The sequence below is a fragment of the Adiantum capillus-veneris genome, chromosome 20 (genome assembly GCF_014529385.1).
Source record: "Adiantum capillus-veneris isolate H3 chromosome 20, ASM1452938v2, whole genome shotgun sequence".
Taxonomy (NCBI): Eukaryota; Viridiplantae; Streptophyta; class Polypodiopsida; order Polypodiales; family Pteridaceae; genus Adiantum; species Adiantum capillus-veneris.
In genome coordinates, this window is record NC_140950.1 from 131835957 (window position 1) to 131850304 (window position 14348).

Below are 14348 nucleotides of genomic sequence, written 5' to 3' on the forward strand. Positions count from 1 at the left end.
TGTCATTAGAAGGTCGAATAGGTGATTTGACACCCACCTAGTTGTTTCCATGCGCCTGCGGGTCAAGCTCCGTCCTCGTCTGACAAATTCTGTTGTTGGTTGAGTTCTCGCTATTTAGCTTCCGCTAGCGGCGTAACCGCCTTAACATTTGGCGCCGTTGCCGGGGACGAGAGCCCTAAGTAGGTGACCTTAGACTAATCCTACAAGGTGAGTCGTATAAACTACTTTGTATACTTTAGTTAGAAAAGATCTAGGAGTGGTGGACTCCGAAGATCTCGAGAGATACTAGGAAGTGGGGTATTCCTGGGTCTTCCGTGTTGACAGTAATTTTAGTTTAGCTTAGATTTGTTTGTTGTTTTGTTGGTGTTGAGTAGTTGTTGATAGAAGAAGAATTTTCTAGTCCGTGAGTGGCAGTGGATCTCTTTAAAATCACAACTACCAAACTCATTTTATGACTAGGAATAGCTTAGGTAGGACTTCATTTGATCCTGATCTAGAGCTAGTAATCATTGGAGTATTTGCTTGATATGGTTGATTGCATGTTAGATCACTAAACCGTCGAGTTAGTAGTGAAACTTGCAATAAACAAAAGTCAGAGAAATTTTCTGTGTATCTGGGAGTTGCTGAGCACTTGAGAAAGCTTTAGGATGGATTCTGTGCCAAAAAATTAGAAATCTGCAACTTTAGACATCATACGCGTATGATGTCTAAATGACCAAACAGAGACCAAAACAGAAATTTTGACTTTACCAGAGTGTTCAAAAGGGGGGTTATACCCTAATTTCAACTTAAAACAAGAGCATTAACACTCAAAGAAACCCAAAAAGACAAGTCGAAGCCCAAGAAACGCAAAGAATAGGAAAGTTTGGATTCAGATCTTGTTTTTACATTCAAACCTGACAAAAACACTTGAAACTCAATTGTAAACATCGGAGAAGGCTTAAAACCAAGAATAGTCAAAATCTGGGACAAAAGACATCATACGCGTATAATGTCTTTTGGCACATCCACTGCTTATTTTTTATATCTGACCTGACAAGATTGTTACAAGCACTGTAGGAAGCATAAATATCAAGTTTTGACCCAAATTGATGAAAAAGACATCATACGCGTATGATTTCTTTGACCTAATTTTGGACATATTTTGATACTTTGCCAACACAGATCCATTGTAATAGCTGTCTAGAGGTTATATTTCAAGTTTCATCCCATTTGGATCACAATTGACCCAAAACAAGTCAAAAGCGGAAAATTGCCAAGAAAAGCCTAAATTAGCCATAACTTGCTCAAACAGAGTTCAAACTGAATTTTGTGAGTGGACAGAGCATAAGGGGGCTACTGAGAGTGAGCATAACTAAAATAGTCCAAATCTGTGAAAAAAGACATCATACGCGTATAATGTCTTTTTCAGCGTAACTGCAACAAAATTCTCACTTGATGAAACAGAAGTTGTCCAACTGACAAGATTAAACAATTGATCAAGTATCAATCAGTTTGGATCAATTCTGACCACAAAAACTTGGGGAAAACAAATTGCCGAGACGGAAAAGTTAAAGTCCTTTAGGGGAATTGATGAATTTGAGATCGAGCAGGAATCTCCAGAATAACCAACCAAAACAAGGGGAACAAGCAAGTGTCATATCAACCGAGGGAAGTGTAAACCAAAGTTGGGTGCAACCATTAGAGCCGATCTTTGAAGGAAGTGTCTCTGATACTTCTTCGGAGAGATCTTACGAGATTTTCACCGAACACTTGGAACACTTGAACCTGAACAACAGAGAAAATATGGCAGCAGGATCATCAAACCCTTCCGCCACAATGAAGCTATTGTTCATAAAATATCAGTACGACAATGAGCAAGGTGTCAAGATCTACAAGGATGGAATGGACCGCTATTGTGTGAAGATAGAAGATAGACCTAGTGAGTTCAAGGACTTAGTGCCTGTGAGCTATAGCGGAGATAGATATCTAGATGACGAGGGTACCATGTACTTGGTAGTCCTAAACCCTAACATTGTGGACAAGTGGGGATTGATGGGCACCAAAGCCAAAGTAGATGAAGAACTTGAGGAGAAAGCACCAATAATGAACTTCCTTGACGCGAGGTTAAGAAGAGAGAATGAAACTACAAGGATCAACACTGATAACATCTATGTGGGGCTATACAAATATAATAATGGGGAGCAGGATCTCTATTATAGATGTGAAGAACCCTACACTGGAGAGTTGACAGACCAAAAAAGACTTTATGTCTTTACCTACACAGAGGGATCGGAAGTGAAAATTGCCGCTTATGACAAGTATGGCAGGCAATACTCAACAATGGGCAAGAAAGAATTAGAAGGATATACATACTTTGGGGGACCACTACATCAGTATTATGTTACTTCTAGCTCACAAAGACCAGCACCAACAAATGGAGGGCAAAACCCAATGACGACAGGAGGACAAAGAACTCAGGCTGCTGACTCTTTCAGCCAACCTCAGTACTCGAAGCCCGGACCAATGGGATCATTACATTCCAGAGAGTCAATGGATACGAATCGAGGTAGTGCAGTTCCAATCCCCACGTATACCACTCCAGGTCCAAGGTTCGAAGCGGAACCATCACATTTACCTCCTAGTAGTAGATTCAGGGCAGGGGAACCGACAAGGGTAACCCATGAAGTCCATGATGCTAGAGAAAGCTTTAGCCGGGACACAGGAGCAATGAGATTGGTAGCAGACCATAGACGTATGAGACCATCTCAAGTAGCGAAGTGTATGCCAAAGAAGTACGGTGGTTCGGGAGATCCGTATGCACATGTGTCACTCTTTAAGCAAGTCTTAAGAGCTGAGCAGATAACAGATTTCCATACACAATACGAGGGATTTGGTCTTACTCTAGAAGGTACGGCACTGACATGGTTTCAACCACTGAACATAGGGGGATTCCATGACATTGACCATTTGCTAAGAGAGTTTGCTGAGGAATTCTCAAAACGAGGGATTAAGCACAATACGGTCTCACAAATATATGCTTTTAAACAGAGAGAACACGAAAAAGTGAAGGAAGCTTCACTTCGCTTCAAACAATACATTGAGAGATGTCCAGTACGTGAACGACCACAAGATGACAGACTATCTGTTCTCTTTATTGAGGGACTGAGAAACGACACTCTCAAGAAGGACTTGCACTTGAAAGCTTGTACAAGTTTCGAGCAAGTGACGAGAGAAGCATTGTACTTAGTGGATAACTGTACGGTTTATGGAGAGGTGTCAGCGGATACAGATTTTGCATCCAGTAGCTCTTCCTCCGTAGCGAGCGAGACTACCACTAAAAAGAATGTACAAACAACAACCATGCCAAATGTAGAGCAAATGATAGAAGAGGCTCTAAAAAGGATGGCACCATACCAAAAACCATTGCCAAAACCGCTGAAATGGTGTGCTATTGAGCAAACATGGACAAATCATCCAACAGAGGAGTGCCATTACAACAAAGGGTATGTAAGGGAGTGTCAGTATGCACCTCCTGCTCAATTAGCACCACCTCAGGTACATCCAGTACCTCGATACCCAACGGGAAATGTACCAGGACCTATGGGGATAGAAAGACCGCAACCGGTATTAGGACAACAACCACCTTTACCAGGAGCAAGACCAGTGGGCATTAGATATGCACCAACCTTAGAGAATCAGGAAGAACAAGCCTTAGTGCCTGTTCAAGCCTATTATGAAGAATCTGGTGCACACATGTCTCCAATTGTGTATTACCCACCAAAAGAACCCAAACAACCAGAACCATGGGGCATGATTGGGAATGTTGGAACACCAACAGTTACAAGTGCTTCTGATGAAGAGAGATACAATTTGGACGGAAGAACATTGATGTTCATAGCTCATGGAGGGTTAACAGGACAAAGACCATCCTATCCACAAAGGACGAATCAAATGGGACCAAGACCAGCACTAGGACCCTGTTACAAGTGTGGAGGTGACCATCTGATGAATGTTTGTCCACATACGGAAATCATTAGAATTAACGCTTATTGCACTGAGTGTGGGGTTACTCACTTCATTGAGGATTGTTCAAAAAATCCAAACAAAGTGCAAAAGACGACATTGAATATGCTAGAAACTATTCCTACCAGCAGTGGGTCTGAAAATGAAACTCTGATACCAACGCAAGTTGTTACTAGAGCTCAAGCTAAGAAAACCATTAGGGAACCTGAGAATGGAAAGTTAGCGATTGAAATGGTTAGTCAAGGACTGCGAAGTCAGAAAAACACATGGAAAGCTAGAAAAGCACGCATGAAGTTGAGAAAAGAACGTGAAGACGCTATTTTAGCTGAGGAACTAAAGCGAACGAAAGAGGATTAGAAAAACTTGAGAGTCAAAACGGGAAACAAGAGATGAGCCCGTAAAGAACGAAACAAAAGAGTATCAAAGAAACAACGAGCTTAAGCTCAGGGGGATCAGTGCTAGTCAACAAAGTACACGAACCATTAGACGCACTGATGAAAGCTTACGAAGTTAGGTTAAAGAACAACCAAACACAAGAACAGAGGTGGATGACATACCCAAACGCGGAATTGGAAAAGCAGAGACTTGAAATGTGCCAAAGAATGATCGAGACTGCACAAGCCTTATTAGAACCACCAAGAGAAACAATGAATGGTGGAACGGAAAACCCAATTCAGCAGGAGACTATCATTTCACGGGTAGCTGAAAAGACTCCCAGTGCACAAAAGCCTGAAAATACACACAAGGATGACCGCATAGTGTTGAACACAACCGATCAGGAGATAGAGAGTTTTCATCCAGTCATACAGAGGTCTTACAGAAGAGATGAGGATTACAATGAATTTTGGAAACAAGTGAGAGAGGCAAACTTTGCAAACGAGCTAAGTTGCCAAGCTAATCAGACAAATTGGGAAAAGGACATCAGGAATCCTCCCATAGTGGAATTTGAGGCAGGATCTCAAGTGGACTTGGATCTGCAATCTTACTGGGGAGATGGGGGCTCTGTTAGAACAATGGAGAGCAAACCTCACTCACTGAATACCTTACCTTCATACTTAGGAGAGTATGAAGCAAAATCCGAGATTAGAGCACTTCCCTCACGAAGAATTTCATCAGAAAAAGTCATGGACTCGCAAGGATTGATAGAGATCTTGTCAACACCAGTGACATGCACTATCACTCTAGCTGAGCTTTTGAGGCTAAGACCACATATGTGGACCACTGTAGGAAAATGCTTGGAGAAATTCGGGATAAAAGACCCAACATCGAGACTGAAAGAGGGTATACAAGAGCTGAGTAAACCACAAAAGAACGCTAAGCCTGTACCCTTAAACAAGGTCGGAGAGTATTGCGAAGGTGAAGAGGGGAATACAACCTTACCAGTTGAATTCCAAGGAGTGAACACGATGGCAATACTAGACAGCGGAGCTGGGGTAGCCATTGCTACAAAAGAAATCTGGAAAAAATGGGGGAAACCAGCAATAAGGAAGACTAGGTTGAAACTCCAATTAGCAGATGGACACATGGAGAAACCTATGGGGTTATTAGAGAAAGTTGTAGTGACTTCTTGCGGCATTGAATACGAACATACTTTTGCTATTGTCGATTTTGGCAAGGAGAATAACTATGATATCATACTGGGAAGACCATTCATGAGACAGTTGAAAATGGTCCAGGATTGGGGCTACGATCACATATACCTGAGAAATATGGAAACCACTACACGTGTGAACCTGAAAGACCATAGCTACAAAGATGTGAACCGAACACCGGTGGAGGAGTTTGATTCAGCTACTTTGGCGGGATCCGAATTTCCAGCTTGGTTAGGTAAACCCAAGGAGTTATGGATGTGTGGAGCTTCGAAATGTGGAAGTCTGAAACGAGAAGAATGTGTTTTAGAAAGGGCTATCGAAGACGAAACTTATATAGGAGAACCCTTTCCAGAGGACACGCTTGAACCATTAGAATGGACACACATTCTAGCAACCCTAGATGTTTGTGCAATTTCGGATGGTCCCACAACGAAATTTTGCGACAAGGACGGGTACGACGTGGTTCCGTACTTCATGTTGAGAACTGTACTCGAAAAAGAAACTGAAAAGAACGATACACTGGAAAAGGAAGATGAAGAAGAGGTGTTTCACGACATTCCCGATCATCCAGAGTGGGGAAATGAAGCAGACAACGAGTCAACGGACAATTCAAGCGGAAACGAAGAAACTATAACGGATGTCCGATTTTATGATTTTTCGAACCAAACTAAACAACGCCAGAAACGCTATAGAGCAAAGAAAAAAACAAAGGGGGTTAGAACCAATCCGATGCCTAGAATAAGAGGAAAAAATCAATTCCTAATGCTAGTAAAGGTGTAAGATTGTGTTAAGGACAAGATTTCTGGAAGAATGAGAGGCAATGATCAAAAGAGCTTACGAAAAGACAAAAGAGGCTCAAGAAATCAAGTTCAAAGGAATGGAACGAAAACAGAAACAGAAAAAACAGAAAAGAACAAGCGCAACAGAGAACACACGGAGTCCAAGTTAGAACGTAGAAACAAGTACAGAGAGCTCAAGAAAACTCTGAAAGAAGTTTGGACAACAGAATTTGAGAGTGCAGAGGACGAAAACGCCAAAATCAAGGAAAACATGGATGTTCCCTCTCACTATAGGAAATTCACAATAGAGGATAGGAAGGTGGTATTAACCCAACCTATTCGAGAGAGAAGGGAGAACGAATCTTATGACGGACCGGAGGATGCAAAAAAAGTTGATTTAGCAGCTCCAGGTGAGCCACCTAGACCGGTGTACATAGCCACAGATTTGTCTCCAGGCGAGGAAGAGAGACTTTTGAGTCTTCTCAGAGAGTATAGGGATGTGTTTGCATGGTCTTATAAGGACTTAAAGGGAGTTGACCCATCGATATGCCAACACACAATCCCACTGAAACAAGACGCAAAGCCTAGCAGACAGAGACCATACACATATAATGATACGTTTGCTAAGCGAATCAAAGAAGAGATAGATAAGCTAATGGAAGCTGAATTCATATACGAGATTGAACACACCGATTGGGTATCTCCGATTGTGGTGGTACCCAAGAAGAACGGAAAACTCCGAGTGTGTGTCAACTTAAAGAAAGTGAATGCTGCAACAATCAGGGACAATTATCCCCTGCCGATAACTGATCATGTTCTAGAGCGTGTATCAGGGAAAACAGCATACTCTTTTCTTGATGGTTTTTCAGGATATAACCAGCTAGCCATAGCACTAGAAGATCAACATAAAACAGCTTTTGCAACGGAGTGGGGAATTTATGCTTATCGGGTTATGCCTTTTGGTCTAACCAATGCTCCCGCAACCTTCCAGAGGCTGATGACGCATGCTTTCAAAGAATACTTAAGGTTGTTTCTAGAAATATACATGGATGACTTATGTGTATATTCTCTTCTGAGAGATGAGCATTTAGAACACCTAAGAAAAGTATTTGAGAAATGTAGGACATATCGCATTTGTCTCAATCCTGAGAAATGTGTGTTTATGGTCCGACAGGGCAGAATTCTGGGACATATTGTCTCACAAAACGGAATATCCACGGATTTAGAGAAGATAAAAGTTATAGTGGATATGCCTAGACCAACCAATGCGAAACAAGTACAGAGCTTTATGGGACATTGCGGATATTATAGACGATTCATTTACATGTACGCTATAATAGGCCAACCACTTTACAGGCTAATAGTGAACTTTGAATGGACAGAGGAGTGTGAGGAATCGTTCAAGAAATTGAAAGAGGCACTCATTACTGCTCCAGTCTTGAAATCACCAGATTGGGAGAAGATATTCCATGTGCACATAGATGCTTCGGCATATGCAATAGGATGCATTCTGGCTCAGCCAGAAGAAGGAAACATGGATTTTCCTATCTGTTACGCCAGTCGACAGCTCAACAATGCAGAGAAGAATTACACCACAACAGAGCGAGAGGGATTAGGAATGATATATGCTGTGAAGAAATTTCGGCATTATCTTCTAGCCAACAAGTTTGTGTTTTTTACGGATCACCAAGCCTTGCTCTACCTAGTGAATAAACCATGCAATACCGGGAGAATAGTGAGATGGTTCATTATCTTACTGGAATTCGACTTCACGGTAGTAGTAAAGAAAGGAAAAACACATCTTAGAGCTGATCATCTTTCGCGATTGACGAATGGAGAAGACCCTATAGGAGTAGATGACGACATGCCAGACGCGTACTTGTTCAACATAGAAATGATACCGAAGTGGTCTCAAAATGTCGTTAACCTATTAACCTATGGAGGAGAGTTCGATAGAAGAGAATACAACCAGAAACATATTGCTATTCAGCAATCCAAGAATCTTCAATTGGTTGCAGGAAGGTTGTATCAATTGGGAAATGATCATGTTTTACGACTATGCATCAATCCTGAGGAATATAATATATATCTGCGCGAAGCACATGTTCAGGAATGTGCATTTCATTGTTCAAGAAGGAACACATATAGGAATTTGTTACAATTGGGAGTCTATTGGCCAGGAATGAAAGAAAGCGTACATGAATATGTCACTGTATGTATTGTATGTTCATCAAAACCGCCAGCAGAGTATTCGACATTATATCAGATAATGATCGCTCCGGAATGGAGTCAGTATATTGTTGAATATCTCACAAATAGAACTTTCCCAGAAGGAACGTCAAAAGCTCGTCAGAAATCTGTAGAGACAGAAGCTAGAGATTACGCTTTAATAGGAGATCAACTCTATAAGAGAGGTAAAGACAACCAGCTTAGGATTTGCGCATCAGAGTCTGAGTATGTGATAATCCTAGAGCAAGCTCATGGAGGAGTAGGTGGAGGCCATTTCTCAGGTGATAAGACAGCAAAACTTGTCTTAGCCGCAGGAATATGGTGGCCAACATTACATATGGACGCTGAGGAATACGTTAAACGGTGCGATGACTGTCAGCGGACCAAAGTACCACTTAAAAGAGATGATATGCCGCTTAGACCAATGATGGGGGCAAGAGCTTTTGCAAAATGGGGGATTGATTATGTCGGACCCATTTCACCTCCTGCATATAAGACTCATGCACAATACATCGTTGTGGCTACAGACTATCTAACAAAGTGGGTCGAAGCAAAGGCAACTCAAAAAGCAGATGCCAGGACCACGGCACAATTTCTATATGAATACGTCTTTGTACGATATGGATTGCCAATAGAAATTGTGAGTGATCGAGGCACACATTTTATAAATGAAGTGATAGAGATCCTTCTAGATGAATTCATGGTAATCCATAGGAAATCAGCCCCGTATCATCCACAAGCAAACGGACAAGCTGAAGCAACAAACAAAACCATATGCACGGTCCTTACGAAGATTGTATCTGAGTCGAGAACTGACTGGGACCAGAAGTTGCATTCAACATTATGGGCATATAGGGTAGCATATAAAACATCAATAGGAACGACCCCATATAACATGGTTTTTGGGCTAAATGCTATCTTACCAATAGAATTCTTGATTTCAACCTTAAGGGTGGCTAAGGATCTAGAGTGGACAGGGCACGAGCTTTCTGATAGAATAGATGACCTGGAAAAGCTAGACGAGCTTCGCCTAAAAGCAGTAGCTTCTATCTACGCTCAAAAAAGGCGACAAAAAGAATTTTTTGATAAGCATGTGCGGACTAAAGAGTTTAAGGTTGGGGACTATGTCCTAGTTTACACTCTGAAACAGCATGCTAAGAAGCTTAAAAAGCGAGGGATGGGACCTCTGGTGATTAAAGATCTATCACCAAGTGGAGCCGTCAAGCTTGCTACATTAGACGGAGAAGAAATGCCCAATTGGATTAGTGGATGCAGAGTGAAAAAGTATCTTTTGCCGCTAACCCAAGACATGCTTCTCAAAATACATCAAGAAAAGCTGCGTGTCCAGAAAAAGAAAATGATTTTGGAGGAAGCGCAAGCCGAGGCGAAGGAAAGAATGGAGAAAAGAAAACTACTGCGTCAGAAACAGCGCAATGAAGGAGCAATACGAATAAACGCAGTCAGTATAACAGAAATGGATAATGACAAAGAAGAACCCATCATTGAATGCAAAGTAGGAACCAACCAAATCAAAGCCAGAGCACTATTGGATTCAGGAGCTCAAGCTAACCTACTTTCACTCAGTTTGTATAGACAATTGACAAATGACACTAAACTACAAACTGCCAAGCAAGAGTTAAAGAGTTACTCTGAGAATTCAATCAAAACTGTCGGATGCACAGTTTTACATATACAGATTAACCGTTATGTGTATCCTCATATGTTTTACGTGGTTGAAGACCAAGCTACACAACAACCATTATTGCTAGGACAACCATGGCAGAAGCAATACAATGCAATGATTGACTGGAGTTCTAAATCAGTGCTTATCAAATACGAAGGTGAAAGTCAATCAGTTAAGTTCACCAAAGGAGAAGAGCCAACTCCAAAGGACGAATCCAAAGACAAAGGTAAACAACAACCAGAGGAAAAGAAGAAGCAATGGCAACCAAAAGTTTCTATACAACCGGATTACTCTTCGACGAGGAATTCTCAACAGTGGATAAGGAAGACAAGCAATAATATAACAGCTCAACCTTGGGAAAAAACGGAGTCAAAGTTGATATGGAGACCAAAAAAGGTGGTGCCAGAGAAAACAAAGGTGGAAAACAGAGTCTTCAATACCAGACAACAGAGTGATCCCAGACAATCAAGGACAATGAAACAGATCTGGATTCCAAAGAAATTCATGACGGCACAAAGCCATAGCAAGCAAATTTGGATCCCAAAGATTTGTAAACAGGAACTCCCTTCAGTACAATCAACGGACACTCCTAGATATTTCAAGTCGAGGAAATCAACACAAAGAACAAAGCAGGTTTGGGTCGCAAAGAGTTTGTGGCAAGCACAAGTGAAGCGGAAGCAGATTTGGATTGTGAAAAAGAACAACAAAGTAAAGAAGAATCCATCTACTGATTCTACTACCGAAGTGTCAAAACCAACCCAAAACCCAACCACCAATCCTTCAATCAAACAAAGAGCAGCTTTATTGGAAAGACTGTTGTATCATCGCTCTACAATTGCACTGGGAACTTATGACCAAAACAACTACATTGCTTCGCCCACAGACACTTCATAGTCGTCCGGGAGGACTCAGACTAGGAGGGGGGGAGGTATACAGGTATACAGGAGTTACAAAGCAGCTACAAGCGCCAAAAACAAAGGAAAACAAAAATTATATTACAAGGGCAGTGTCTTACATGATTTTGCAATTTTTATGTTTGATAGCGGATATTGATAATATTTATGCCCTTATATACCTTGTTTTGCAACAAGAAGAGATCAAATGATGAATTTGGGTCTCTAGACGTGTAAATATCACTAAATAAGAGTGTTTTTGAAGCTAAAAAGTGAAAAAAAGTGGTAATCCAAGTCCAAAAATCACAAATAATTGTATATTCATATACACAGAGTTACCAGCTATTTATTGTGTATGTTTGGAATTTTTTGGCTTCAATTTGCTATTTTCTTTTATTTTTTATGATTTTCTTGATAAAAGTAAAAGAAAAATAAAAAAGCAGGTGAAATGAGATCGAAAAAAAGAAAAGAATAGACGGTGATGGTCCTAATGACAAGGGCAACCCATGGTAAAAATTGGGTACAATTCTGAAAAAGTTGCGGAAAGCCCGAAATGACAGAATTTTGGCAAAGTGGACAGATTTCTCAGAAACAGGTCAAACGGAGTCCAAATTGAGAAATTTCAAATCCTAAAGTGCATTTCACGACGAGATAGGAGCACATGTCAAATTTGGTAACAAGTGATCCGGGAAGCCCGAAGTTAAGTATTTTTCACATCACTTTCAAGCTCATTTCCACTATTACCTTCTTGGAGAGAGCAAAGAGCACACAGGAGCATCCGACCTTCTACCGCCTTCTACGACTGCTACGAGAGCTCAGAGGACACCAGACATGAGAGGTAGACTCATTGCATTAAGCTTTTGATGCTTATCGTTAACTTTTGTCGCGAAAACTGACCAAAACCAAGAAACAAGAGCGGACGGGGAATGGGGAAGAACGCTAGGTAGGGGCACAACCGCCTAACCAAACCTTGCAAGAACTTAGAGGTGGGTTACCCTAGCATAGAAGATGGGTTTCTAACATTCAAAGCTCGAGAAAGAACGACTTGAAAAACCCTAGGTCAACAGAGCCCGCAAGAGGCAAACAGGAAAAAGTTGTCGAAACGACACAAAACTTATCAGGAAGCTTAACAACATCGAGGGCAATGCAACCATGGAGTATCTCCGGGTTTGGATCACCAAAAGTAGGTCAGAACAACCGATTCGGCTGCGGACACACAAAGCATCATTTTGGCATAACGGCTAAAATTGACGACCAAATGACATGAAACTTCACAAGCAGCTTCAAATATACATGGATGACTTATGTTTGCAAGCAAAACCCAAAAGAAAGCTGATTTACTTACCAATGGTGAAAAAGACGCTTTCGGACAACCAAATGGAGAAAGATGGAGAACGGGGAGCCAAAGTCAAGTTCAACCAAATAGGTGGCTTCACAACATATCCAATGAGCTGGAAATGCAACTCTCGAGAAAAAAAGTTGAAGAAATTCAACTCCAAGGCAAAAAGACGACTTCGGAGACTGAAATGCCTATAAGGGGGCTTTTTAGCTAAACTGATGACTTTTTAAGTTGAAAACTAGTTATCAGGGCTTAGGGCACTAGCACAAAGCATTCTTTGCACAAAAAGACCAACATTTCAAGAAAAGACATCATACGCGTATGATGTCTCACAGCATGATTTTCACATCCATTTCAACATTTGAGTGCATAGCTTCATTCCACATGTTAATCACATCCTATGAACCAAGTATCATGAGAATTGAAGTTAGAAAACCCAAGGAAAACCAAAAAGACGCAAAGTAAGCCATAAAAATTGATTTTTGGTCCTAATTTTGTCAAAATAACTCCAAACTCATTGAAACTTTGTAGGATTGTTGATTAACACATCTATAAGCTATCTGGAACCAAAAAGCACCATTTTGACACAAAAGACATCATACGCGTATGATGTCTATTTGCACTTACAGAGCCAAAACTGCTCATTTGACATCATACATCCATTATATATATCTAATACATGCTACATATGAAGTTTGGAACCATTTGGTCAAGTGGATCACCCCATTAGCCCAATTGAGGGAAAATCCTTCATCCAAAGCCTATTTTAGCCCAAATCCAACATACTCAAGTCCAAACCAAGATTTGAGTAGGGACAGTCCTTCACTAGTACATAGGGAGTCCACAGAACCAATCCCATGAAAAATTGATGAAAGAGACATCATACGCGTATGATGTCTCCAGAGCCATTTTTTAGCCCAAAATCTATCCAAAATTCATAAATCCACTGAATAAGCCTATCTAAAGCCATATCCAAGCTTATAGAGAAATTTGGTCCAAAAATACACTAAAAGACATCATACGCGTATGATGTCTCACTATGTGATTTTGGCACCTCAGGGCTTTAACCACCAAACAGAAGTGATCTACATGCCATTTGAAGGTGAACCACCAAGTTTTATCCAATTTGGATCATAAAATCCAATTCCCTTTCAAAATTTTGCCAAGAGCCGGAACTGGACTAAACTGGCCAAAACTTGACCAAATGGTATCCAAACTCAAATCCAAGCATATGATACTCATGTATACACTATCAGCTACAAGCACAACCAATATGAAGTCATTTTGACACAAAAGACATCATACGCGTATAATGTCTCCAGCATGATTTTGAGCCCAGTTTGCATATTTTTTCACCTACCCTGCATCCTTAGGCCCTGAATAGCTCATGTTTCAATTTTCAAGTCATTTGAATAGTTAAAAGCTTCATTTCGGCTTTCAGTACTAAAAAGACGCTAACTTCTGAAATTGGAGTTACAGGATCCATGGATTCCGCCAAGTCATCAGCAACAAAGAGAAAGAGACCGACAATCAAAGATGCTCTTGCAGAAGCAGAACCCTTTGACATTCCAGCAGAAACCCTCAAGCCAACCAAAACTTGGGTGGAGGAAGCAGTATTGGAACGAGAGGGAATAAAGATCTACCAGGGGACTTTCAGAGATCCTCAACGGCAAGCGGTGGATATACCGAGGATCCCACAAGAATTGGTGGATTATAGCAGGTCAGAGAACATCAGCAGGTACCTAGAAAGGGCAGACTTGCACAGATTCTTCACCTCGAGACCATCAAGTGTAGATACAAGAAGAGTGTATGAGTTGGCAACCTCCA